Below are 25,499 nucleotides of genomic sequence, written 5' to 3'. Positions count from 1 at the left end.
CCATGGCATCGACAGGGCACACAAGTGATATTATTTGTCGTCGTTGTAAGGGAAGAGGACATTTTGCGAGAGAATGCAAATCTCAGCGTGTCATGATTGCTACTGAGGATGGTGGGTATGAGTCCGCTAGTGACTATGATGAGGAGACTTTGGCTCTTATTACGCGTGAAGAACATGGTGGAGATGATTCTGAAAATGAGACGCAATACATGGCTCCTGAAGACGCTGACAGGTATGAATGTTTAGTTGCTCAACGTGTTTTGAGTGTGCAGGTCACACAAGCAGAGCAAAATCAGAGGCATAATTTGTTCCATACAAAGGGAGTTGTGAAGGAACGTTCTGTTCGCGTCATCATAGATGGAGGGAGCTGTAACAACTTGGCTAGCATGGAGATGGTGGAGAAGCTATCTCTCACCACAAGACCACATCCACATCCTTACTACATCCAATGGTTCAACAACAGCGGCAAGGTTAAGGTAACACGTACTGTTCGTGTGCATTTTAGTATCTCTACATATGCTGCTTATGTTGATTGTGATGTGGTACCCATGCAAGCATGTTCCTTATTACTAGGTAGACCATGGCAATTTGATAAAAATTCTATACACCATGGTAGAAACAATCAGTATACTCTTGTTCATAAGGATAAAAATATTACTTTGCTTCCTATGACTCCTGATTCCATTTTGAAAGATGACATTAATAGAGCTAATAAAGCAAAACAGGAGAAAAATAAGAGTGAAAATCAGATTGTGGCAAAGGAATTTGAGCAACAAATGAAACCTAATAATAAACCATCTAGTGTTGTTTCTGAAATTAAATTGAAAAGTGCATGTTTACTTGCCACAAAATCTGATATTGATGAACTAGATTTCAGCAAATCTGTTTGCTATGCTTTTGTGTGCAAAGAGGCATTATTTTCATTCGAGGACGTGCCTTCCTCTTTGCCCCCTGCTGTCACTCACATTTTGCAGGAGTTCGCTGACGTCTTCCCACAAGACGTGCCACCGGGATTACCACCTATTCGAGGGATTGAGCATCAAATTGACTTAATTCCCGGTGCATCGCTACCCAACCGTGCACCATACCGTACCAATCCAGAGGAGACGAAGGAGATTATGCGTCAAGTACAGGAGCTGCTCGACAAAGGTTATATACGCGAATCTCTTAGTCCTTGTGTTGTTCCTATTATACTCGTGCCTAAAAAGGATGGTACGTCGCGTATGTGTGTTGATTGTAGAGGCATTAATAATATTACTATTCGTTATCGTCATCCTATTCCTAGGCTCGATGATATGCTTGATGAATTGAGTGGCTCTACAATATTCTCCAAAGTTGATTTGCGTAGTGGATACCATCAAATTCGTATGAAATTGGGAGATGAATGGAAAACTGCATTTAAAACTAAGTTTGGTTTATATGAGTGGTTAGTCATGCCTTTTGGGTTAACTAATGCACCTAGTACTTTCATGAGACTAATGAACGAAGTTTTACGTGCTTTCATTGGACGATTTGTGGTGGTCTATTTTGATGATATACTGATTTATAGCAAATCTTTGGAAGAACATTTGGAACATTTACGTGCTGTTTTTATTGCTCTACGTGATGCACGTTTGTTTGGTAACCTTGGGAAGTGCACCTTTTGCACCGACCGAGTATCTTTTCTTGGCTATGTTGTTACTCCACAGGGAATTGAAGTTGATAAAGCCAAGATTGAAGCTATTGAGAGTTGGCCGCAGCCCAAAACGGTCACACAAGTGCGGAGTTTTCTTGGACTCGCTGGTTTCTATAGGCGTTTTGTGAGAGATTTTAGCACCATTGCTGCACCTCTCAACGAGCTTACAAAGAAGGATGTGCCTTTTGTTTGGGGTACCGCACAGGAAGAAGCCTTCACGGTATTGAAAGATAAGTTGACACATGCTCCTTTACTCCAACTTCCTGATTTTAATAAGACTTTTGAGCTTGAATGTGATGCTAGTGGAATTGGATTAGGAGGTGTGTTATTACAAGATGGCAAACCTGTTGCATACTTTTCTGAAAAATTGAGTGGGCCTAGTCTGAATTATTCTACTTATGATAAAGAACTATATGCTCTTGTTCGGACTTTAGAAACATGGCAACATTATTTATGGCCCAAAGAATTTGTTATACATTCTGATCATGAATCTTTGAAACATATTAAAAGTCAAGCTAAACTGAATCGTAGACATGCTAAATGGGTTGAATTCATTGAAACTTTCCCTTATGTCATTAAACACAAGAAGGGTAAAGAAAATGTTATTGCTGATGCATTGTCTCGTCGCTATACTATGCTTTCACAACTTGACTTCAAAATATTTGGTTTGGAGACCATCAAAGATCAATATGTGCATGATGCTGATTTTAAAGATGTATTGCAGAATTGTAAAGAAGGAAGAACCTGGAACAAGTTTGTCGTTAATGATGGATTTATGTTCCGTGCTAACAAGCTATGCATTCCAGCTAGCTCTCTTCGTCTTTTGTTGTTGCAGGAGGCGCATGGAGGAGGATTAATGGGACACTTTGGCGTGAAGAAGACGGAGGACGTACTTGCTACACATTTCTTTTGGCCAAAGATGAGACGGGATGTTGAGCGTTTTGTTGCTCGCTGCACTACATGTCAAAAAGATTTTGGGGTTAGTCCCACTTTTAATATTGCAGATTTGAAGCCTTATTTGGGTGAGGAAGATGAGCTTCCGTCGAGGACGACTTCATTTCAAGAAGGGGAGGATGATGAGGACATCAATACAATTATTACACCCACAGTCCCTGCTGCTATACATACTGGACCAATTACTAGAGCTCGCGCACGCCAATTAAATTACCAGGTACTTTCGTTTCTTGCTAATGATTCTAATGTTCATGAGAATATGATGCTGCCTAAATTGGATACATTTGTTTTGCTTACAAATGAAGGGCCTAGCTTTGAGAAGGATGAACATTGGAGCAAGAACAAGCATGGAGATGATGGCATGCGCATGGGGAACAAGAACGGAGTTACAAGTGATGATTTCAGGACGTTGAAGCCACCATAATGCGTGCATGAAGCCTTGGACGAAATATACAAGATGCTACTTCATAACTTTCGTCCAGAGGCTATTCTAGGTGCTGCGTCACCTTATTATTGGGCCAGGCCCATGTAATTTCGAAATACATAAGTATAGGCTGTTTTTAGAGTCCGTATGTGTGGGGAAACAAGAGATAGGGTTGGTTTCGGACCCCTTCCTCAAGGGCCACGAAATTCCCCCCCTCTTCCTCCATATATACAGCCCTTAGGGCGTCGTTTAGACTTTGGGTTTTGTTTAGATTAAAAGTTCGCCATAGCTGCAACTTCGCGTACTTCGTTTGTGTTCAGCGACCAGACAAAGGCGTCACAGAACCCCACCTTGATCAATAAAGCTTTCATCTTATATTCGCAATATCCAGATTGCAATCTCAGTTTCTTGCCTGTTCTTCGTTTGCTCGCAGGAAACAGACCCTCGTGGTTAGGTTGATCGTGCTCCGGCGTGGTCGATAACCTCTCGGAGTTGGTTTAGCGATTGCTAAGGCGCGACGTCCTCGCACGTTCGTAGTCGGATCGTCAAAGTCGACTTCCATCAAAGCGATATTCATCATCTCATCGAAAGACGGGACACCTTTGCCTCTATCAAATTTGATCAACGCCGCAAGCATCGAGATGGTGGAGAAGTTGGATCTACCGATGGCACCATGGGCACGATCGTACTTGTTTCGTTGGGGTCATGAATAGCTCACTGTGACGCACCAAACCAAGGTACCGTTTTTGTTGGGAAATTTTTTTGCGAGGTTTTATGCGACGTGATTCCGACACCTATGATTTCATGTCACTTGTTATTGGGCGATCCATGGTATAAAGAGCATGATGTTACGTATGACTGCAAAACACATAGATATATTGTCAAGAAGGGTAAGAAGTGCAGCCTCATGCCAATGGGTGAGGAGCATTTTATTTCTTGGAGGAAAGAACATCTTGAGAAGATAAAAGAGCAGGAAGAAGAAGAGAAGAAGGTTGAAGTTGCTGAAATTTTTGCGGTTGTTATTCAATCAAGTGAGGAAGAGGTCAACTCAAAACCGGGGACGGTTTTGCTTCAAGGGGGAGAGGATGATATGACCATATGTAAAACAACAATGCCTGCTGCTTATACGGCCGCTGACGCTATTGTAGTTGAAGAAGACAAGGATGATACGGCCGCTGTGACAGTTCATGTCGACGGTGTACATGTTGCAAGGGTTTTGCTTAAGTTTTGGCCGAAGTACCAAGGAGTGCTTTCATATTTGCATGCATCGGGCAATCAAACAGGTGGCTTGCATGCCAATGGGTCTAGCCAACAATCAATTAGATGCTACCATGTTTTGTACCACGTACATGTGCATGAGTTTGTTTCAGATTTAAAAGGAATACATCACGTTGGTTATTTCTTTGGGAGACTACGGCCACCGGACCAATTAAGCATTGGTCCCAGCATGAAATTTCTCACGTTCAACCGATGGTGTTTAAAGGAATCAGGATGGGGGCCACCAGCTAGCAAAACCAAATTAACTAGCGTTCAAGTAGGAGATATAAACTTTATTTTTAGCAAGTCTTTTTGGTGCACGCCGAGATGTAAAAGGCAATTTAGTTTAAACCAAATAAGATTCCAGAATTCTTGGGAAAGCTCGTGTGCGTTAATCGTTGTTAGTTCGGTCGGCTATACAAATAGTACTAGTATAAATAGGCATAGTACGGCCTTGTAAAAGGTCAGGTTATTTTTTTTATGAAATAGACACGATGTATTTTTCTGGGTAGACACCCGTATCAAGTTATGGAGGGATCTTTAGAAACCTCTGTGTTGCGATTTCTCTTCGTGGAAATTGTTTTGCGCGTGAGTACCTTTGTTGAGATTGGTTTTCTCGTGCTAGGCTGCAAGGTTCAAACCCTCTACTTCATGTACATCGTGTGCGCGGGCGAGAGGTTGCTACTACTGAAGTTGGAGTGTCGTGAAAGGTCGGGCTGCAACAACGGATCAGATCTCGCCACGAGGTTCGGTCTATATCAGGTGGTATCAGAGCATTGGGTTGTTCACGACACTATTGAGAAGATGGCGAGCGCATCGTTATTCAGTAAGTTAAGCTATGGATTTCAGTTGGAGGAGGAAGGCCGTTGGACTGGGCTTTTTCACACCCGTGTGGTGGTGAGAGAGAGATCATGTGCCATGACCATCGATCACATGAATTTGATCGACGCCGCAAGCATCGAGTTGGTGGAGAAGTTGGATCTACCGATGGCACCACGGGCACGATCGTACTTGTTTCGTTGGGGTCATGAAGAGCTCACTGTGACGCACCAAACCAAGGTACCGTTTTTGTTGGGAAATTTTTTTTGCGAGGTTTTATGCGACGTGATTCCGACACCTATGATTTCATGTCACTTGTTATTGGGCGATCCATGGTATAAAGAGCATGATGTTACGTATGACTGCAAAACACATAGATATACTGTCAAGAAGGGTAAGAAGTGCAGCCTCGTGCCAATGGGTGAGGAGCATTTTATTTCTTGGAGGAAAGAACATCTTGAGAAGATAAAAGTGCAGGAAGAAGAAGTGAAGAAGGTCGAAGTTGCTGAAATTTTTGCGGTTGTTATTCAATCAAGTGAGGAAGAGGTCAACTCAAAACTGGGGACGGTTTTGCTTCAAGGGCGAGAGGATGATATGACCATATGTAAAACAACAATGCCTACTGCTTATACGCCCGCTGACGCTGTTGTAGTTGAAGAAGACAACGATGATACAGCCGATGTGACAGTTCATGTCGACGGTGTACATGTTGCAAGGGTTTTGCTTAAGTCTTGGCCGAAGTACCAAGGAGTGCTTTCATATTTGCATGCATCGGGCAATCAAACAGGTGGCTTGCATGCCAATGGGTCCAGCCAAAAATCAATTAGATGCTACCATGTTTTGTACCACGTACATGTGCATGAGTTTGTTTCAGATTTAAAAGGAATACATCACGTTGGTTATTTCTTTGGGAGACTACGGCCACCGGACCAATTAAGCATTGGTTCCAGCATGAAATTTCTCACGTTGAACCGATGGTGTTTAAAGGAATCACGATGGGGGCCACCAGCTAGCAAAACCAAATTAACTAGCATTCAAGTAGGAGATATAAACTTTATTTTTAGCAGGTCTTTTTGGTGCACGCTGAGATGTAAAAGGCAATTTAGTTTAAACCAAATAAGATTCCAGAATTCTTGGGAAAGCTCGTGTCCGTTAATCCTTGTTAGTTGGGTCGGCTATACAAATAGTACTAGTATAAATAGGCATAGTACGGCCTTGTAAAAGGTCAGGTTATTTTTTTTATGAAATAGACACGATGTATTTTTCAGGGTAGACACCCGTATCAAGTTTTGGAGGGATCTTTAGAAACCTCTGTGTTGCGATTTCTCTTCGTGGAAATTGTTTTGCGCGTGAGTACCTTTGTTGAGATTGGTTTTCTCGTGCTGGGCCGCAAGGTTCAAACCCTCTACTTCGTGTACATCGCGTGCGCGGGCGAGAGGTTGCTACTACTGAAGTTGGAGTGTCGTGAAAGGTCGGGCTGCAACAAAGGATCGGATCTCGCCATTCGGTCTATATCAGTGAGGTAGTTGATAGGGCATGTGAGGCCATTTCGATTTCGAACAACTTAACCTCCACCTCTATTGTGTATTCTCATTTGGTTCTAGGTCCCATATATGATGACGCGCCGATCCTCAACAACTTTGTCCTTCCTTTGGACATGACGATGGCCATGGTGGACTATGATGCACCCCCACATGGTTCCATCAAGATGAAGATGACCACCATTTGGTCTTTGCCACCTCACCTACACCACATGAGTGGATTGAGAAAGGTAAAATAGGTGAAGGTGATGCTCTAGTCCCACTAGTGGACATTCTTGACATTGATTGCTTGCATGATGTTGATCCACCTATTACCATGCTTCATGCTAGTGCGACTTCCTCATGTCATGACTTACCAATTTATGATGAATATGACGATGAGCATGTTGAGTTGCCTAGTTGTGATGCTCCTCTCCATATGATATCATGTGAAAATAATATTGGTCACATTATGTTTGACAATCCATTAAACTTGTCATATGCCATGAGTGAGATCTCCCATATTGCATCATTCCAATCTCAACATAGTAAGTATGCGTGCCCCATTAAAATAAATCCCATTTGCACTTATGGCATAGATGATGAGATCATGGTTATTGGTATGTGTTTCTCCTGTGATGATATTGATATGCTACCTTTGCAAGATTTGTGCAATTCATCTCATATGCCATGCCATGAAAATTATTGTGTATCGCTTGATTCCATTCCTTGTGTGCATCATATGCATACCATTCATAACAATGCTCTAGATATTACTAGTGATGCATTACGCAATTTGAGTCTCCATTATGCTATACATAATAACAAACCTTTCATGATGGATGACATGTTTCTATATCACGCATCTCATTTATTTGAGCATTGGATATTTCGTGCTAACCAACATATGCACGTACTATCTATCTATACCTATACTAATTATAGACTCCCAAGAAATTACCATATTAATTAGAAAATACGAACCATTAATCTGGTGGGGTCGTGTTATTACGGTGTAGATCAACCATATTTTTTTTGAGGTATAGATCAACCATTTTTTGAGTGGTAGATCAACCATATAAATCAATTACAAAGCCCAACTGCATGCTATCACGATTGCACAATATAGCTACTCCACGTATATAGCCCTCAAAATTGATGGGCAAGAGAAAATCTTTCTTTTCCAAGTGAATCCTTGGATTTGGCAGAGACTAAGAAAGTACTAATCGACAAAATTGTGTGAAAATCTTTCTTTCCAAGTGAATACTTGGATTTGGCAGAGACTAAGAAAGTACTAATCGACAAAATTGTGTTTGCTTACAATTCAAATTCTTTTATGTTCCTTCCTCGCCCAGTTTTTAGAGAGATTATTTTTTTTGTTGGTTCAATCAAATTGTTAGGCTATGCACTTCATATTGCTTACAATTTGCATGTCGACCAATATCTAATCTTTCTTTCCAACTGAAGCCTTCGATTTGGCAGAGACTAAGAAAGTAGTGATCTTCAAAATTGTATTTTTCACAGGTCAACTTCTTCCGCTTTCCTTTGAAACAATGGCATACGATATGCTGCATGATATTAGCAATCAGAAGGATTCCTGGAAAGTCAAGGTCAGAATAATTAGGCTATGGGATGCCATTAACCTCAACAGCAATGAACTTATTAGCCTTGACATGATACTACTTGATGAAAAGGTTAGTTTAATGATGTAAGTTTATGATTTTCCAGCATAAATACACTATTGTGAGTTGTAATAGTTACTATAATATTGATGGATCTTCTCGCTACACTACAATGTTTTAGCGCACTATGATACATGGCAAGGTAATGAAACATATGGTTAACAAGTTTAGACCATTGATCCAAGAAGGTTTAGTCTACATGATAGCAAATTTTAAGGTTATGTCTGCAATGAATTTCCGTCCAGTTGAGAGTGAAAAGATTCTAAATTTCTTGCACACGACAAAAATTCAAGAGATAAAAGTTCTAAAAAATATCAGAATAGCAGAGTAGAGCTTCGTGTTTTGCAGTGTTAAAGTTCTTTCAAGACGACCAGAAGATTTACTTATCTGGTATGATTACATTTTTTCAATTATTAAATTCCCTATTTTCTACGTATTAATACCACTTTACTTAGCAGATGTCATTGGCATAGCAAGTTACGTAGGACCTATTGAAGAAACACAGACAATCCATGGGATTTCAAAGATTCGAGATATTGTGCTTCGAATTGAGTGAGTACACTGAAAGCAATTCGATAAGTACAATTATCATGGGTGCTAATAGGTATTTCTCTTGGAACATACATGGATCAAAAAATTAATATTAGACTATGGGGTAATAAGGGTAGTCAAATTGATGAAGATTCTTTGGGATGTGTTGTCATAGTAACATCAAGTACTGTCAGAAAACTGAAAGGTTTGTATATTTATTAATAATGGGTAAGCACTTCTTGGCGTGTTTTTTATACATAATTTAATATATCAAGTGCATGCAGAGTACTCGCTATCTTCTATAGGTGCAACTAGAGTTTATATCGATTTGGATATGCCTGAAACAAATGAGCTTCAAACAAGGTGAAACAGATTTTCTGCAGTAATATGAAAAAACATGTTCTGATACATACATGGATTCTTATCTCATGCAAAACAGGTATTGCTTGCAAGATGAGATGGTAGAGGAAATAGAACCGGAAGCCCACTTGCAAGGCACAATTCAAGAACAGATGCTCTATAACAGAAGAACCCTAAAGGAAATAACTGAAATTACATATGAATCCGAAAAACATGTATTTATAGTAAGTAATATATTTTTCTCATATATTTTACGTGCTAATTTAACCTGCAATGGACAGGAAAAGTTCTATACTGCTGAAGCAATGATTAAGTCAATTGATACATCAGATGAGTGGTACTACAGAGGATGCCTCAAACGCAACAAAAAAGTACAAAAACAAGGGAACCACTTCTACTATCCAAAATGTGAAAAAGAACCTGAGAAGACATGTCCAAGGTGAATTTGCTACTATCTCATTCTTTAGTTAGTAATCTGTCATGCACTAACCACATGTTCCATTTTATTACTAGGTACAAACTTAAGCTAGAGATATGTGATCTGAGTGCAACAACAACTTGCACCATGTTTGAGGCAGAAGCAAAAAAATTGATTAAGCAATCTGCAAGTTTTTTGGTAGATAGGGACGATTGTGATATGCATGTGCAGACAAAAGAAATCCAGAAAATATGTGGGCAAAGATTGATTTTTTAGTTCAAATTGAATGACTCTAATTTGAAGTATGGTTATCAAGAATACACTGTTCATAGAATCTTTTTCATAGATTCTGAAAAAGATCCATCAGTACATCATTCAAATGTTGAGCAGGTATCATCTATTTCTACTACGATGCTCTGTATTATTTTGTATCTGCGTGCTATATTTAATAATGAATGTTAATGGCAGTTTATTCAAATTGAAATGTTTTTGTAAAAGCCTGTTACTAAGACACCCAATGTTTTGAATGGGCAGATGGAGGATGATAAAGCCATTCTAAGATACACTAAAAAAACTAGGAGGACTAGGAACACACATCATGTTGACATTCTGATGAAGAATTCAAAAATCGGGATAGTCAAGAGAAAGATGAATCCATATCTGTTGTTGACAAGGAATCTGAGAAAAGGGGAATTCAAAAGGATAGACATGTATGTTTTTTGGTGCATTTGCCTGTTCTTTATAGTTCTGCATGTCCCTAATTGCTACAAATGTTTTGGCAGGAGCAGGCGGACAAGCTATCAGTTATGAAAAGAATAAAGCAAGCACTAGAGGATGATGAACCCACTACTATGCTGTCGAGTTTTTTCACCTTGGTGAAGAGCCAAAAACTGAAGGTAGTCAGGAAATAACCAAATCAAAATCTATGGAACTAGGCCCCAAGAGAAAGCGCGCCGTAACTCGGAAATATGCTGGTATTGATAGCAAACAAGTAAACAATCACCATGAAGAAGAATCAGAACATGAAGGTACTCAGCAGCACAATAATTCAAGGCCTAGGACAAGGACTAGTTGTGCCAATAAAGAATTGATGGACAAATACATTCAGAAGTGTGGTGTATCAAGAACTCGAAAGACAAATCATTGATTACTGGAAATCCAATCATTTAGCATGTAGTAGAACATATAGGAGCATCAGATTTGTGCTTCATATGGACATCGTTGTTTAAGATTGCTTTTAATAAATGTAAACGTGTATCTCTGTGTTAGTAAAGTCATTATTATCTCTATTAATCAAGAGTAGCTATTCGGTGTAATCCAGGAAATTAAATTATTTTTTGAGGGGAAGCATAGCTTTATAGATTAACACTGCTTGGGAAAATAATAGTGATTTTCACATGTTGATGCGCTACAGAATAGGCCTCTCAACGACATACAGATTTTCACATTTTGATTGGCTAGAGATGAAGCATATGACGGCCAAAGAATCAATGACACATCGACATCTATTCTTGCCAAGAGCCATAACCAATTGTGCATTTTTTGTTGCACCACTTTGTAATCCGCATTGCCAATCCATAGAGCATTCCATCTTGCCATCTAGCCCTATCATATGTGACCATCCATGTCTCAGATTTTGATTGGAATTAAATATTAGTATTCCACAAAGGAGATATAGTCAAGGAATCATGCGTGTAACATACATCTCTGAAGAAAAACAACGTGTAGACAAGACGTGTAAGAAACAAAGACGTGCATATATTTTAGTATACATGGAAACTGACTTCAAGTAGGAGCCATCTATCCGGTGAGACAAAATAATAACGGCTCAGATATAAGTTTAGGTTTAAAGCATACACATGACAAACTCTAACCTTAACTAAGATGTCAAAAAAAATCTTTTCCTTAACTATGTTTCTATACCAATAAGAATTCTATCGAGCACATCCCGGTAACACATCACCCCCGATCTCATCCTTCATCGCATACAGGCGATAATTATTCCTCTCGCCGGCAGCAAGAAGACAGACAGATTGTGTGGCAGTACTTGCAGGTAATGTTCATTATCTCCTTCCACAAATAATACATGCATGTCTCCTTCCATGATTAATATATGCATCAACTCTCTGATCTCATTACACATGCTTTGTATTAACTGAAATTACAGAGAGAAATCGATGATAAACTTGAAATTCAGATCGCCAATTACAGAGCACATACGTCCTCTCCTTACAAGGTGACAACACATGTATCCTTCTTTCACAATAGAACAATTATTTTAGGCGATTTAGAATCCTTTGTTGGAAAACAATCCATAGCAAAAACAATCTTATCAGTAAACTGATTGTTCCATACAAATACCTTCAGCATCCTTGCGAACAATGTGGTGCGTGACAAGTTTACATTAAATTTATCATAAGCTGCAACTGCCTCCTAGGAGGATTGTAACTATTAACCCCCCTTTTCAGTGCAAAGAAACGCAAGCTCTTTTGTGTTTTCTCGAAGAAAAAAATATCATAAGCAATACTGAATTTCTGAACAAATAAAATCAATTACTTATAAGATGACCTCACTTTCTGATATCTCAGATGAGACATAAATATCCAACGAGTACTTCTAATAAAAGCAATGCGAAACCATGAGGTCTATGTTGTTCTTAGACAAAGTGCATTACACTTTTTTACCTCATTTATTTCAGGATTCACTAGCCGCAGTCAACATGCGTCGAACACGCACCGGCGAAAATCAAAACAACGGAAGGTATTCATTACCAACACGCACTGGAGCAAATCAAAACAACGGAAGGTATTCATTACCACAATACCAAAAAATGATCATATGCTTATTTACATGGATTATTAAAATGATAACAAAATGTAATGCGGCAATATGTGGCGTCATCAAGGAATCCAAATACCTGAGCAAGCAGCCTCCAAACTAGCGACACTAGAATATAATGATAGTCAATCAGACATCATTAGAGCAGCAACGAAGGAAGCTAGGCGGAAAAGGAAAGAGATTGTCCAAATGAAAAAGAGAAACAAACGACTAAGGACAGAAAAGGACAATGACTGTGAAGTATCTAATGTAGCGAAGGATGTCACTCAAGTTTCATATTTGGGAAAACCAAATTGTGTTTGTGAATTTTGCAATGCCATTATGTGGCATGGAGAGAGAAGCACAAACACAGGTAACATCACAGTTCCAAAATTTGGTCTCTGCTGCAAGGAAGGGAAAGTTAAATTACCACCACTGAAACAAGCTCCGCTGTATCTCCGGCAGCTACTACGTTACAATGAAAGAGGACAATCATCAAATTTCCGCCAAAACATCAGGTTGTACAACTCGATGTTCGCATTCACTTCAATGGGAGGAAAGGTTGACTATGAAATTAATAAGCAGGCATCTGGACCATATGTTTTCTGTTTGAATGGCCAGAATTACCATCAGATTGGCACTTTACTTCCTTAAGATGACGTGATGGAACCAAAATTTGCCCAATTGTACATACATGACACAGAAAATGAAGTGCTGAATAGGATTAATGCATCAACTTCAGCGGAGAGTAAGACACAACCAGATGAAAACATTGTCAAAGGACTACTAGAGATGCTTGATGAGCACAATGTTTTAGTCAAATCGTTTCGTATGGCAAGGGACAGATTCCAAAACCGACCTATTAAAGATGTAAGACTAAGATTGATCAACAAAAGGTCGAAAGATGGACGGCAATACAACCTACCATCTGCCACAGAAGTTGTAGCACTAATTATCGGGGAACAAGATGGAGAAAATAATGAATTTGATATAATAGTTGAGACCAAAGACATAATGTTACAGAGGATTTCAGGCAAAGGTAAAAGAAAGTATGTAAAAATGCTGGAATTTTATGCGTATCACATACAACTACGTTTGAACCAAGCAGCAACCTTGCAAATGAGTGGGCGTTTGTTCTTATAGTTCTTAGTTGATGCAACAACGTGCATTGAACAGTGGAGACTAAATTGGTACAGGCCAAACCAAGCTAAGTTGAGGACAGAACTATACAGAGGACTGCATGATGCAATAGAAAATGGAGATACACGAACCGAACAAGTTGGACAAAGAATCATACTGCCCTCATCATATAATGGCAATCCGAGAAATAAGCAGCAAAACTACCAACATGCCATGGCGATTTGTCGTTGGGCTGGCTATCCTGATCTCTTCATTACTTTTACATGCAATCCGAAATGGCCGGAAATACAAGATATGTTGGATCTGATTCCAGGCCAGAAACCCGAAGATCGTCCAGATATTGTTGCCAGAGTATTCATGTTAAAACTGAAGGAACTTATGAATGACATAAAAACGGAAAGTGTTTTGGACAAACAATTGCAAGTAAGTTTACCTAATAAGTACATATTCCTATTTCCTAGATGATTGTCCTAAATCATTTCTTCTCAAATTTGTTTACTTGCATGCAGTTGTTTACACTATAGAGTTCCAGAAAAGAGGCCTCCCACATGCACACATACTGGTGTTCTACACCTAGATGATAAAGATCCCAGTCCTTCCCAGATAGACAAAATCATATCAGCCGAAATTCCTGATAAGAATAGTGATCCAGAAGGGTATGAAGCAGTGCAAAATTACATGATACATGGTACATGTGGTCAAGCACACTGCATGGTCGATAAAAGTTGTGCCAAACATTTCCCCAAGAATTTTTGCACTGAGACTACCATAGATGAAGATAACTATCCAGTATATAGAAGACGAGATGATGGCAACACTGCGGAGAAAGAATGGAGTGAATCTAGAGAATAGATTTGTTGTGCCATACACAGTAGAAACCGAATGATCAAGTATCAAGCCCACATAAATGTTGAATGTTGCAACAGATCAAGATCTATAAAGTATTTATTCAAATACATCCACAAAGGAGAAGATTGAACAACCGTCTTACTAGAAGCAGAAGAGCAACAAAGAGAAACAAGAGCTGCCAAATTAACAAACAGGGAAGATGAAATCAAGAGGTACCTTGATGCCCGGTACATATCTGGATGTGAAGCCGCATGGCGCATATTTCAGTTTCCTCTTCAGTACAGAGAGCCTGCTGTTGAAAGGTTACAATTTCACCTAGAAAATGAACATGTTGTGGTGTTCCCGGACTCAATGGATTTAGAGAAAATTGTATCTCGGCCTAACATAGAAAAGACAATGTTCATAGAATGGATGACAGTCAACCAGTTGCATGAGGAAGCTCGCAGTTTGACGTATGCACAGTTTCCAACCAAATGGACTTGGCATGCAAAAGAGAAAGAATGGAGGAGAAGGCGTGGCCGAAAAAAACCATAGGCAGAATTTACTATGCACAACCAACAAGCGGTGAAAAATACTACTTGAGAATGCTGCTAAATACCGTGAAAGGATGCAGATCGTATGAAGAAATTCGAACAGTTGATGGGGTTGTACATCCAACATACAAATCCACATGTTATGCTCTTGGGCTACTTAATGATGATAAAGAGTAGGATGACTGCATCAAGGAAGCATCCCATAACCTCTGCTGCTCAAATGCGCCAACTTTTTTGCATAATACTTTTATTTTGCGAGGTGACAGATCCAGCAAAGTTGTGGCAAACAAATTGGGAGTTACTATCTAAAGACATCCAACGTCGGCAAAGAAGAATATTCAATTTTCAGGCCCTGGAACTCAACTCGGTGGAAATAAAGAGCATACTCCTGGCAGAGATAGAACAACTATTGACTAAAGGTGGTAAATCCCTCAAAGATTTTCAAGGAATGCCACTACCAGATAGTTCGATTCTTCAAGATCTAAATAATAGATTAGTAAATAAGGAACTAAACTACGATAAAGATTCTATAAGAATAGAGCACACGAAGATACTGCAAAAGCTAAATCAGGATCAGAGGATGGCTTTTGATGTTATAATAGAATCAGTCAACAGCAGTCTTGGAAAATTGATTTTTGTTGACGGATATGGTGGAACTGGAAAGACATTTCTATGGAAAGCAGTCACAACAAAATTAAGATCCGAAGGAAAAATAGTTCTAGCAGTTGCTTCAAGTGGTATAGCAGCACTTCTTTTATAGGGTGGAAGAACAACTCATTCAAGATTTCACATTCCGCTCAAGATTACTAACGAGTCAACATGCAACATCAAGCAACGAACATTTCTTGCGGAGCTAATGAAGAAAACTTCACTATAATATGGGATGAAGCACCAATGACACACAAGCACTGTTTTGAGTCACTAGATAAGAGTCTGAGAGACATACTTCGATTCAAATATGAGGACGCTGAGCATAGACCATTTGGAGGAATGACAGTAGTCTTGGGAGGTGACTTCAGGCAAATCCTGCCAATTATACCGAAGGGGAAAAGGGAACATATCATTTCTGCATTGTTAAAGAGATCTTACCTATGGAAGAACTTTGAGGAGTATCGACTCACAGAAAATATGCGTCTGAATTCAACAGAAGGTAGTCCAGAAGAGAAAGCAAAGACAGCTGAATTCGCAAACTGGATACTAAACATCGGTGATGGCACAACATCAAAAACAGATGAAGAGGATTGTGTTAGCATCCTAGAGGACCTTATTTTACATGAAGGAGATTACCCGAAAGCATCTATTGTTAATAGCACCTACCCTGACTTACACAACAAGTACACTGATAGAACATACCTAGAGGAAAGAGCGATCTTGTGCCCAAGAAACGAGACTGTTGACCAGATTAATGCCTACATCATGAGTCAAATTCCCGGAGAAGAGGTAACCTATTTCAGTTCAGATACAACATGCAAGGCAATGTCTACGGTGGAAGATGAAGATATGTTGTACCCAACTGAGTTTCTGAATAGTCTAACATTTTCTGGAATACCAGATCATGAACTGAGGCTAAAAGTAGGATTACCAATAATGCTTATGAGGAACATAAATCAAAGTGCAGGACTTTGCACTGGGATAAGGCTAACAATAACACAGCTAGGAAAGCGTTTCATCGAAGGCCGGGTCATAACAGGTACTAACATTGGTGGCAAAGTTTACATCCCACGAATTATCATGTCACCAAGTGATTCAAAATGGCCTTTCATTCTAAAAAGGAGACAATACCCAATATCAGTGTGCTTTGCTATGACTATAAACAAAAGCCAGGGGCAATCCCTCAAAAAGGTTGGACTATACTTACAAAGGCAAGTGTTCACACATGGACAACTCTATGTTGCAATGTCAAGGGTGACCAGCAGAAATGGATTGAAGATCCTCATATCAGATGAAGATCGTCCGCCCGACAAGGTTGCAAAAAACATTTTTTTACAAGGATATATTATAGATATTTGGTTTCTAACAGCTATAGTTATAAACAATTACAACCATTCTTATCTGACTAAAAAATTATCAGGACATAGCAGCCTTATTTTTTTCAAATTGTTATCTCTGAAATATTTTATCAGGACGAAATTTATTTAATTTTAGGTTTCTTATTATGTTCGTATATAGTCTATAGTCATTATTTTCTTTAGTCTGCTTTTATAATTTGTAGCAAACTCAATGTTTTGATGCATCCACTTAACAAATATTTCGTGATTGCCATCCCAAATATAGTTGAGCTTGCGCCCTTAACTTTTTTTATTGTCTCTCTGAAGATTGAACTATATATTTTTAAGCTCTCTTTGACTGTAAGAGGACGGCCACTCTACTTTATTTTCAAAATAGTGGAAATACATTCATAAGATAATGTATAGACACAAATACCAGATGGAGGGCTCACAACTGACTTGACAAAATCAATATCAGTTATGTATGCATCACGAATGAGCTTCTAATGTTATAGAACCATAGAGGAAGCAAGATCATTTTATCTATTACTATAACCATTCTTCCTTACCTAGCGATTCAGATCCGATTTCACAAAAAAATACAAAATTACAAGAATCTAATTGCTAAATAAAATATTAGAAAAAATAATTTGGTGACCCTGCTATGTATGCCTAAAATTTAATTCATATAGAGAGGAGATGGTAAGGCAAAGGAAAGATATGCACCTGTTCGTACAAACGCAGGGTCAAGGGAAAATGGCGCATAGTAAATGGATAAGACACGCTCGTTTCCTTGATGGATGGATAAGAGCCGCCGCCGATGTTGCTGGATGTGGAAGCTACGCTCAACAACGCGGGCGTCACAGGAGATTGTAGATTCAGCTGGTACGACCTACCACACGGCAAAGGGGAACGGACGGATGGCCGCCGCTCCAGCCGGCGTTGCGATCCGATTAGCTAGGCATGACTGTGCGAGGCTACTGATGCAACCTGTCAACGAGAACAACCGGCGCAACCACTCTCATCGGGCCGATCAGGCGAGAGAACTAGACAGAACGGCAGCGCCGACCGCGGCCGCCGTACCCGCCGACGACCCTAGGAAAAAAACTGTCACTGATAAAAATGCGCACATTAGCGTACAGAGGAATATAAATGGGACCAATATTTTTAGGGGAAAATGGGAGCAATTTAAATTAACTATGTACCGAAATGAGCAAAGAAAATTGGGATAATTATTTATCAAATTTGCCCCAAGAGTTTCGAAGGAGTTCTAAAATCGACCGCTATCGAGCAAAATAGTAAGTTAAGGAATATAATGCTAAGTTCGCTATTCAGGCTTTTACAGATAATTTTGCTCAAGGTTGCACATAATTTTGCTAGACGTACTTATGATTTGAATGTAGCGGTGTATTGGGTTGATGATGCACCAAGTATTGTTCTTACGGACATCTTATATTATGTAACTATTTTATGATGTTTTAATAAAGTAGAAATTGGTGCTAGAAGAACAAATGGCGACAATTGTGTGAATATTCTGAGATAGTTAGTTAGTGAAAATGTTCAATCGGTATATGCATAGGTAGGCATAAGCACTCTGTTTAACCACTCCGCATGATTTCCAAACAAGACAAACAAATGTACTATTAAGCGGACAATTCATGCATGAAATGGATTCATGATATCTAATTATTTTGTATATGTAATGAAACAGAAATAATATAAAGGTGTCATAGCACGCTATCTTTTTAGCCAGGATTTATATAGGTGTTTGTCTGACGTATACACAACTTATTCATACAATTTTTTAATTATGATTCCTGGCGTCTCATCGTATAGTTCGGTTTGTATGTCCCATAACTCAAAAAATATTAAGGAATATAATGATAATTCTAATAAAAGTTAAGAACATAAAAATATAGTTGTTTGTCAAAAGAAAAAATTAGCACTCTTTGTATTCAATAGTTCTCTATGCAGACCCAGATGCTTTTACAATCAATCTAAATCCATTACTATGAGTACTGATGTGGATACGTAAACGAATAAACATAAACTGCCTTCTATGAAAGTTTATGTGTTGTCAAGCACAATAAATATGCTAGCCCATGCGAATGCATGCGTTGACGACTAGTGCATCATAATGGATGATGTGTACATATGTAACAGCCCCAAAATTGGGTTATCAATTTTTGTGCTGTTATTCTCTTCTGGCACTCATTTTCAAAATCTTTCTCCTGAGTTTGTTGGATGACTCTAAGACTCCTTGTCATTTCCAACCTTTCAAAACCTTGCTCATGTGGGCAAGACTTCATTTGCATCATTTCAAACCCTCTCAAACCCTAATTCCAAATTTTTGGAATTTGAATGTGGCCTTTCTGATTACAAAGGAGGCATCACCTTCCTTGATCTATTGATCATCCCATCTATTTTCAGAGACCCTCCTATCCTTCTAATCCTTGGATATGCAAAAATATTGCTAAGTCTTATGCAATATTTTTGAATTATGATTTATTCATTTTCTTGCATTTCCGAGGAATAAAATCCAAAGGCATAGCTAGCCATCTCCTAAATTCGTGAGAATTGGTGGAGTTGATATTTATGCCTAATCCTAGCTCTGGCAAATATATTGGCCATAACTAAATAAGGAAAATTGTTTTTTCCTATGTTAAGCCAATATTGTATTTCTGCCATTTTCCAAAGGAACTATTATTTTTATAGCAAAGAAAATTCCCACATAAATTGTGGAGATTGTCCTTGCTATATAATCACTAGTTCCATCCAAACCCATGCTCCAAAGATCATAGTTTGGGCACATGATCCCATGCAAGTTTCTACCCTCTCTGAAATTTTTGCAAAGGAAGTGCTTGAACCTTTCATCCATTTGAGCTTAAAATTGGCAGGGTGATTAACATTGATAAATCACCAATGCATACAAAAAATTAGCTCAATCCATCTATCCAATCTTCCTTGGCAATTTTCTCAAGTTTCTGTTCAGATTGCTTGTCTATGAAGGAAGTACCCTCATAGATGATCAAAATGAGCTGAAACTTTTCCAGCAGTCTCTAATGACCATATCATCATTCTCCACCAAAATTCAGCTCATTCCATTGAACTATGTGAGCACAGGAGCAATTCTTTGATTCTGTCCAAATTTCAGTTTGTGAAGCAAGTATATTTTATCTTGCTCCATTATGGCTGAAAATATTCCTAAGCCTTCTCCTATCCATATAACCTATCTCCAACAAATTTTGGCTCATTTCATCTAGCCAATATTTTCCTAGAATTTTTCCAAGTTTCTGGTCAGATGTGATGCTTGTGAAACAAGTGCCAATTTGGAAAGTACATTTGGTATGATCTTTTTGCAGCATCTACATATGACCAAATCATCAAGATTTGCCAAGTGGCAACCCTATCCAACACTCCTAGTGAGTGCTTCTTCCTCATTTGTTTTCTAGGCCATATTTCCTAGTTGCACTGCAGCTATGTAAAATACTTGCCCAAATCCCTTCCAACTTTCCAGGACTATAGTCTTTGTTTCCCCAAGCATCCCAGACATCAAGTTTAGTCTGTAAGCTCACTGTGTTGATCACCAAGATGTGGCCAAGTTTGCAATAGCAAACTTGTCGAGCTTGGTTCCCTCCGCTCCCTTCACTTCCGCCCGTGCTATCACCTCTTCTTTAATGAGCCTTGGAAGGACTCCACTACTGACAAGGTTTGGCGTGAAGTAGGCGACCAGAGCGTACGTTGTCCGTGGTGACCACGGGCATTGCCAGTCAAATCGGTGGTCTGCGCACTGTTGGTCACAGTAGCCCAGCTCCGGCTGGCTCTGGCTCGTCCAAGCTTGTCAACCACCTCAGCCTCATCGTCGCCGTGCGCCTTGCCCCGTTTCCCCCTTCGTTTTCTTCTCCAGCGAGCCGTTCCAAAGATCGAACAGTGAGTCACGTGGCCATCGTCTTCTTCCTCGCCTCTCTCCTCTTCCTCCTCTCGTCCGCAAGCACTGCTCGACTACGTGACCCTCTGGCGCTCGTCCGCGTCCTCCTCGTCGCCTTCCCGTTGCTTCCCGTGAGCCTTGGTCGTGCATGGCCGTCGCCGGAGCGCCGACACATAGCCGCGCCGCGTGCCACCTCGCCCCATCCCCCTCGAGCTCTTCTCGCGGCTATAAGTAGAGCCCTCGAACCCCTCGCAGTCCTCAACGCCTCCCCTAGCCCTCCCCTCGCCTCCGGAGTTCCTCCCTGGCCACCACCATTGCCATGGCCGCCGCCCGATCCCCCTCGGCCACTTCTTGCCATGGCGTTTCCCCTTGCCCTCCTCCGCTCCCCAGCCTCCCTGGAGCCGTAGACCTCCACCAGCGCCACCCACTCCGGCGGCAGAGCCGCTCCGGCGTGCCTCCCCTTCGAAGCCTTCTGCCGCCGCCAACCTCCCTGGTCCCGGCGCTGCCGTCCACCCCAATCCCCTCCGAGACCACCCACGGGCGCGGCGTGGAGTGGCGGAGCTCCTGCGTGTGCCGCCCAGCCCTCCCGTGCCGCCAGTCGCCGGCTCCGACGACCGCCGCGGCGTCCCGCTCTGCCTCTGTCACGATGGAGAAGGAGGAGAGGAGGAGAGAGAGAACACCCCGCGGGCTCCACCTGGCAGCGACCCAGGGCGTTGACCCGGTCCTGCCAGCGTGGATAAGTTGATGGGCCCCACCCCTCGCGCGACCCCACCTGCCATTGACCGTAGCCGCCCAGTCAGCGTAAGTGGAAGCGTATTCTGGATATGCGTTTTCGATATCTGAAAGCGTATTCGCTTCCTCTTTTACCTGAAATACGCTTTCGTAGTTCCGAAAGCGTATTCGCTTTGCACTTCGGCTCAAAATACGTTTCTCTTTGCAAAAAACGTATTCGGCCTGAAGGCGCGTTCAGTTTTTCCTCCAGGGGCCTGTTTGCTGAAAAAAAATCACCGATAGGTCCCTGAACTTCAACCCTTCGTATCTCGACAACCGTACCTTCGATTGAGGTGATTCCAACGCTCACGTTCTCTGTTCGTCGAGCTCTTTCCGTTGGTTTCATTTTCATAATGTTTTCACACAGTGAAAATGGCCACTTTGCACTTGCCCATAAACAGCCCCCTCCGAGAGAGAACTATTTCCGACAACTCTTTCCGCGATCGTTCCGCACTTCTTCCCGAAGTATTTGTCGACCCTAGGGAAGCCAACGTCTTATCATGAGCCCCAAACTTGCATGTTGACTTTTCTTACACCTCGTGTGTGTGTTTAGTTGCAGTAGTTTCTTGTCTGTTCCGTCTGCTGTTATTTTAGTCATGCTATATGTTTTTGTCATCTGTCTTGCATGCTTATGCTTTCATGAAATAAGTTGACATGTTAGTTTGATGTTGTTACTAATAATATCATGCCTCTGTCTAGTTTAGTTTCATGTTAGTAGTATCGATGTTATGATAATTCTTCTGCACCGATAAGTTTGCTAGTACTTGATATTGCCATGTTTCGCAGGCTATCATTGTTTTTTTTTGAAATGCTTGATGTTTTGTTACTGCATCAGTATGTTGCATGTTAGTTGTTGCATTCATGTTAATAATGCTCGCATGATTATTGATGATGGAGAAGTTAATAATATGACTTAATAACAAACCTCCTCCGTCATCACTGGGATATCATAGTGCCACCCAAATCGAGCTTTCTCCAGTGCAACCACATTTACCTTATGGGGAGGTCCTAGCTGGGTCTATTGTCATGCCTCTCGTTGGTGCCTCCCGCGAGGGAAGGTTATGGGCACGCGCTACCCTGATCAGGTAGGCGGACATAACCTTCTGTGCTCGTTTTTGTTTTTATGGTACCTTGTCCCCGTTTGGGACCGTTTTGCCACGATAGTGGCCGTTGGTGTCTTTGGTAGACACGGGGCCACCCAGGACTGAACCCCAAGGGGGTGTTGATCGGAGTGGCCGGGAGAGTGTCATGACAGTAGCTCGGTTTTGTCGGAACGCTTTGGTCCACCCGAATGGGAGTGCGAGGCCAGGGTTCCGTAGTGTGGGTAAAGTGCGCTGCCTCTACAGAGTGTATGTTTAATCTATCGATAGCTGCGTCCTCGGCCATGGGCACAAGTTCGTAGTAGGTCACACTATCGTGTCTTGGTCGAAATGGAGGATAAACCTAAAATAACTAAGTTGATGATTGATGTGTAATAAAAGAATGTGGTGACTTGGACTATGGGAAAATCATGAGAAGTCACGATGATGTGGATATGACCCCGAGACGAGGTCTTGGTAAGTCATGCGTGTGCTCCGAGGAGCCGTGGCAGAGTAAGTGATTGTTGCATAAGGTTAATACAACATGTCTTCACGGGAGGTAACTGGTAGTTTATTTTAAGCATACTTTCATGATGCCATGCCATGTTTTGATATGCTATGCTTTGCTGTTGTTTTGTTAGGAGTTTGCCATGCTAGTAGATGCTATGTTGTTATTCATGCTTAGTTTGATTTATGATTCTAGTTAATATCATGACATGCTTAGAAATTGTGTTGAAGTAGACGGTTGCATATGCTTGGTTCTTGCTTTGTCATCTGTTTGTTTGGATGCTATGTATTTGGTTGTCTTGCAAGTACATTCAATGTACTGACCTGGCGTGTCATGCCAGTTTTGTAGGTCGTGCCCGAATTGTTCACTTTTTCCATCGTTCTCGGCCGTAATCTTGCCAGTCCTGTGAGTTGTGGAGCCCAGATAGAGTTGTTATGCTGCCAAACCAAGACTTACGCGCCATTTAAATAAACTTTCGCTGCCATTTAAATAGCCTTAGGGCTATGCCAGATAATTGTATTCATCAATGATGTAATCATATACACATGTATTTGATGAATATTATTGTACCTGGAATGTTGTATCATGGACCTATCGTGCGTCAGGCGTTATCCTGGGCTGACATGCGAAGGCCCCCTGCTCCATGCGGATCAGGGTGCCACAACATATACCACACACACACAATTTTCCCTTTGCCTTTGCTTTGTGTAGATACTTATGAACACTCGTCAACCTCACAATCCCATGAGTTGACGAAACAAGCTCTTGAGATCAACGATGCTTTGGGATCCCATGGATTACACTCCCCACCATTCCACTAGCGCAAGGACTTCTTGCATCTTTTCTACATCACCCTGACATGGTTATGGGTTATATACCACTTCTCACTTTATGCCCATATTTCCATGTTCACTTTGCATGATATGCTCATTTCTATACATTTGCCATGCATTTGTGTCCCATGCTTTCCATTACACATGATGATTGATTCTAATACTTGTATGTGTATTTGCAAGCTGGTGGAGATATCGCTTGTTATTGCCATGTTCCATTTGTGAACCATCCCTATGATGATACATTGATCTTGCTTTGTGTTCGTGCTTGCGATATGTCATGCGCATTGTCTATGCCTATTATTTGCTCACACGACATGATTGCCATGATTTCCTCTAGTATGTTGCATCTTCGCACTACTAGTTTGCATGACATGATTGATATGCTTGCCTATGTTGCATCATCGATGATTCATACTTGCTCGTTTCATGCGGTTGATGGCATCCATTTCCTTGATTGCCACATGATTGACTTGATTGCCTCACACATGATGAACAATTGCTCTTTCTATTGTGTTGAGTGCCACACTATATTCACTACACCCCATGCACATTACGCCTGGATTGTCTTGCACTTTAGACACTTCATTTATTTTGGTGTTGTGAATGCTTCATATGTATACAATGGACCATTTGTTGAGCGCCTTATGCATGCTTGCTATGAGCTTGAGGTAGATGCTTATTCTCTTGACACACATATTTGCATCGCTACCTCACATTTACATGCTTGTTTCCATGATGTCCTTGATTTTGCTCAATTTATGTGCTTACATGGCATGTCACAATCCCTTGTCACTCCATATGTTATGCTTGATGAGGACACTTGTTTGGTGAATAACCTCTTGAATGCTTGGTTTTGCACTAACGCTAACCACATTTGTTTTTCCAAGTGTTTGTTATACTTGCTTCTTTTGAAGGAATCACAAGACGGTGCGACATTGGAGAGTGCCCATTTCGAGCTTCAACATGATAAGTGCTTGGTGGTTGTCCACTTCTACACGGCGACACCCTCTCTTTCCCATGGTGATGAAGATCACGATCCGTGGACGGATCTCTCCGAAGGGGGGGGGATGACGCGGAGCATCCCTCGTTCATCCCCATGGATGTTCCGTCACCACCGCAAGCACGAAGAGTACCAATGACAAGAGTCCGCGCACGCATCATCGAAACCGAGGTTAACTCTTTCCTCTTCGAACTTCATTTGGATTCACATGAGAGTTGGGTTCTACCCCAAATGGATACATTGTGCATTCTTAGGTACCAAGGAGAAGACCGTGAGGAGGCATGGAGGGATCACCAAGTCCACATGGAGCCCCAAGGAGAAGAAGGAACTCCCAGACGCGGAACACCGGAGGCCTCAGACCACCCCGGGTGCCCGGCCTCCTATGCCCCGGGTGCCCGGACCCCCGGTCC

The 25,499-nt window shown here is 41.0% G+C and overlaps 1 pseudogene; it reads left to right on the top strand.

Moving 5' to 3' along the window:
- Window positions 1–8,878: 8,878 nt before the first annotated feature.
- Window positions 8,879–11,171, top strand: LOC141020975 (uncharacterized; annotated as a pseudogene).
- Window positions 11,172–25,499: the final 14,328 nt, after the last annotated feature.

Source organism: Aegilops tauschii, chromosome 3, assembly GCF_002575655.3.
Source record: "Aegilops tauschii subsp. strangulata cultivar AL8/78 chromosome 3, Aet v6.0, whole genome shotgun sequence".
Taxonomy (NCBI): Eukaryota; Viridiplantae; Streptophyta; class Magnoliopsida; order Poales; family Poaceae; genus Aegilops; species Aegilops tauschii.
This window is presented reverse-complemented; position numbering and strand designations above follow the sequence as displayed.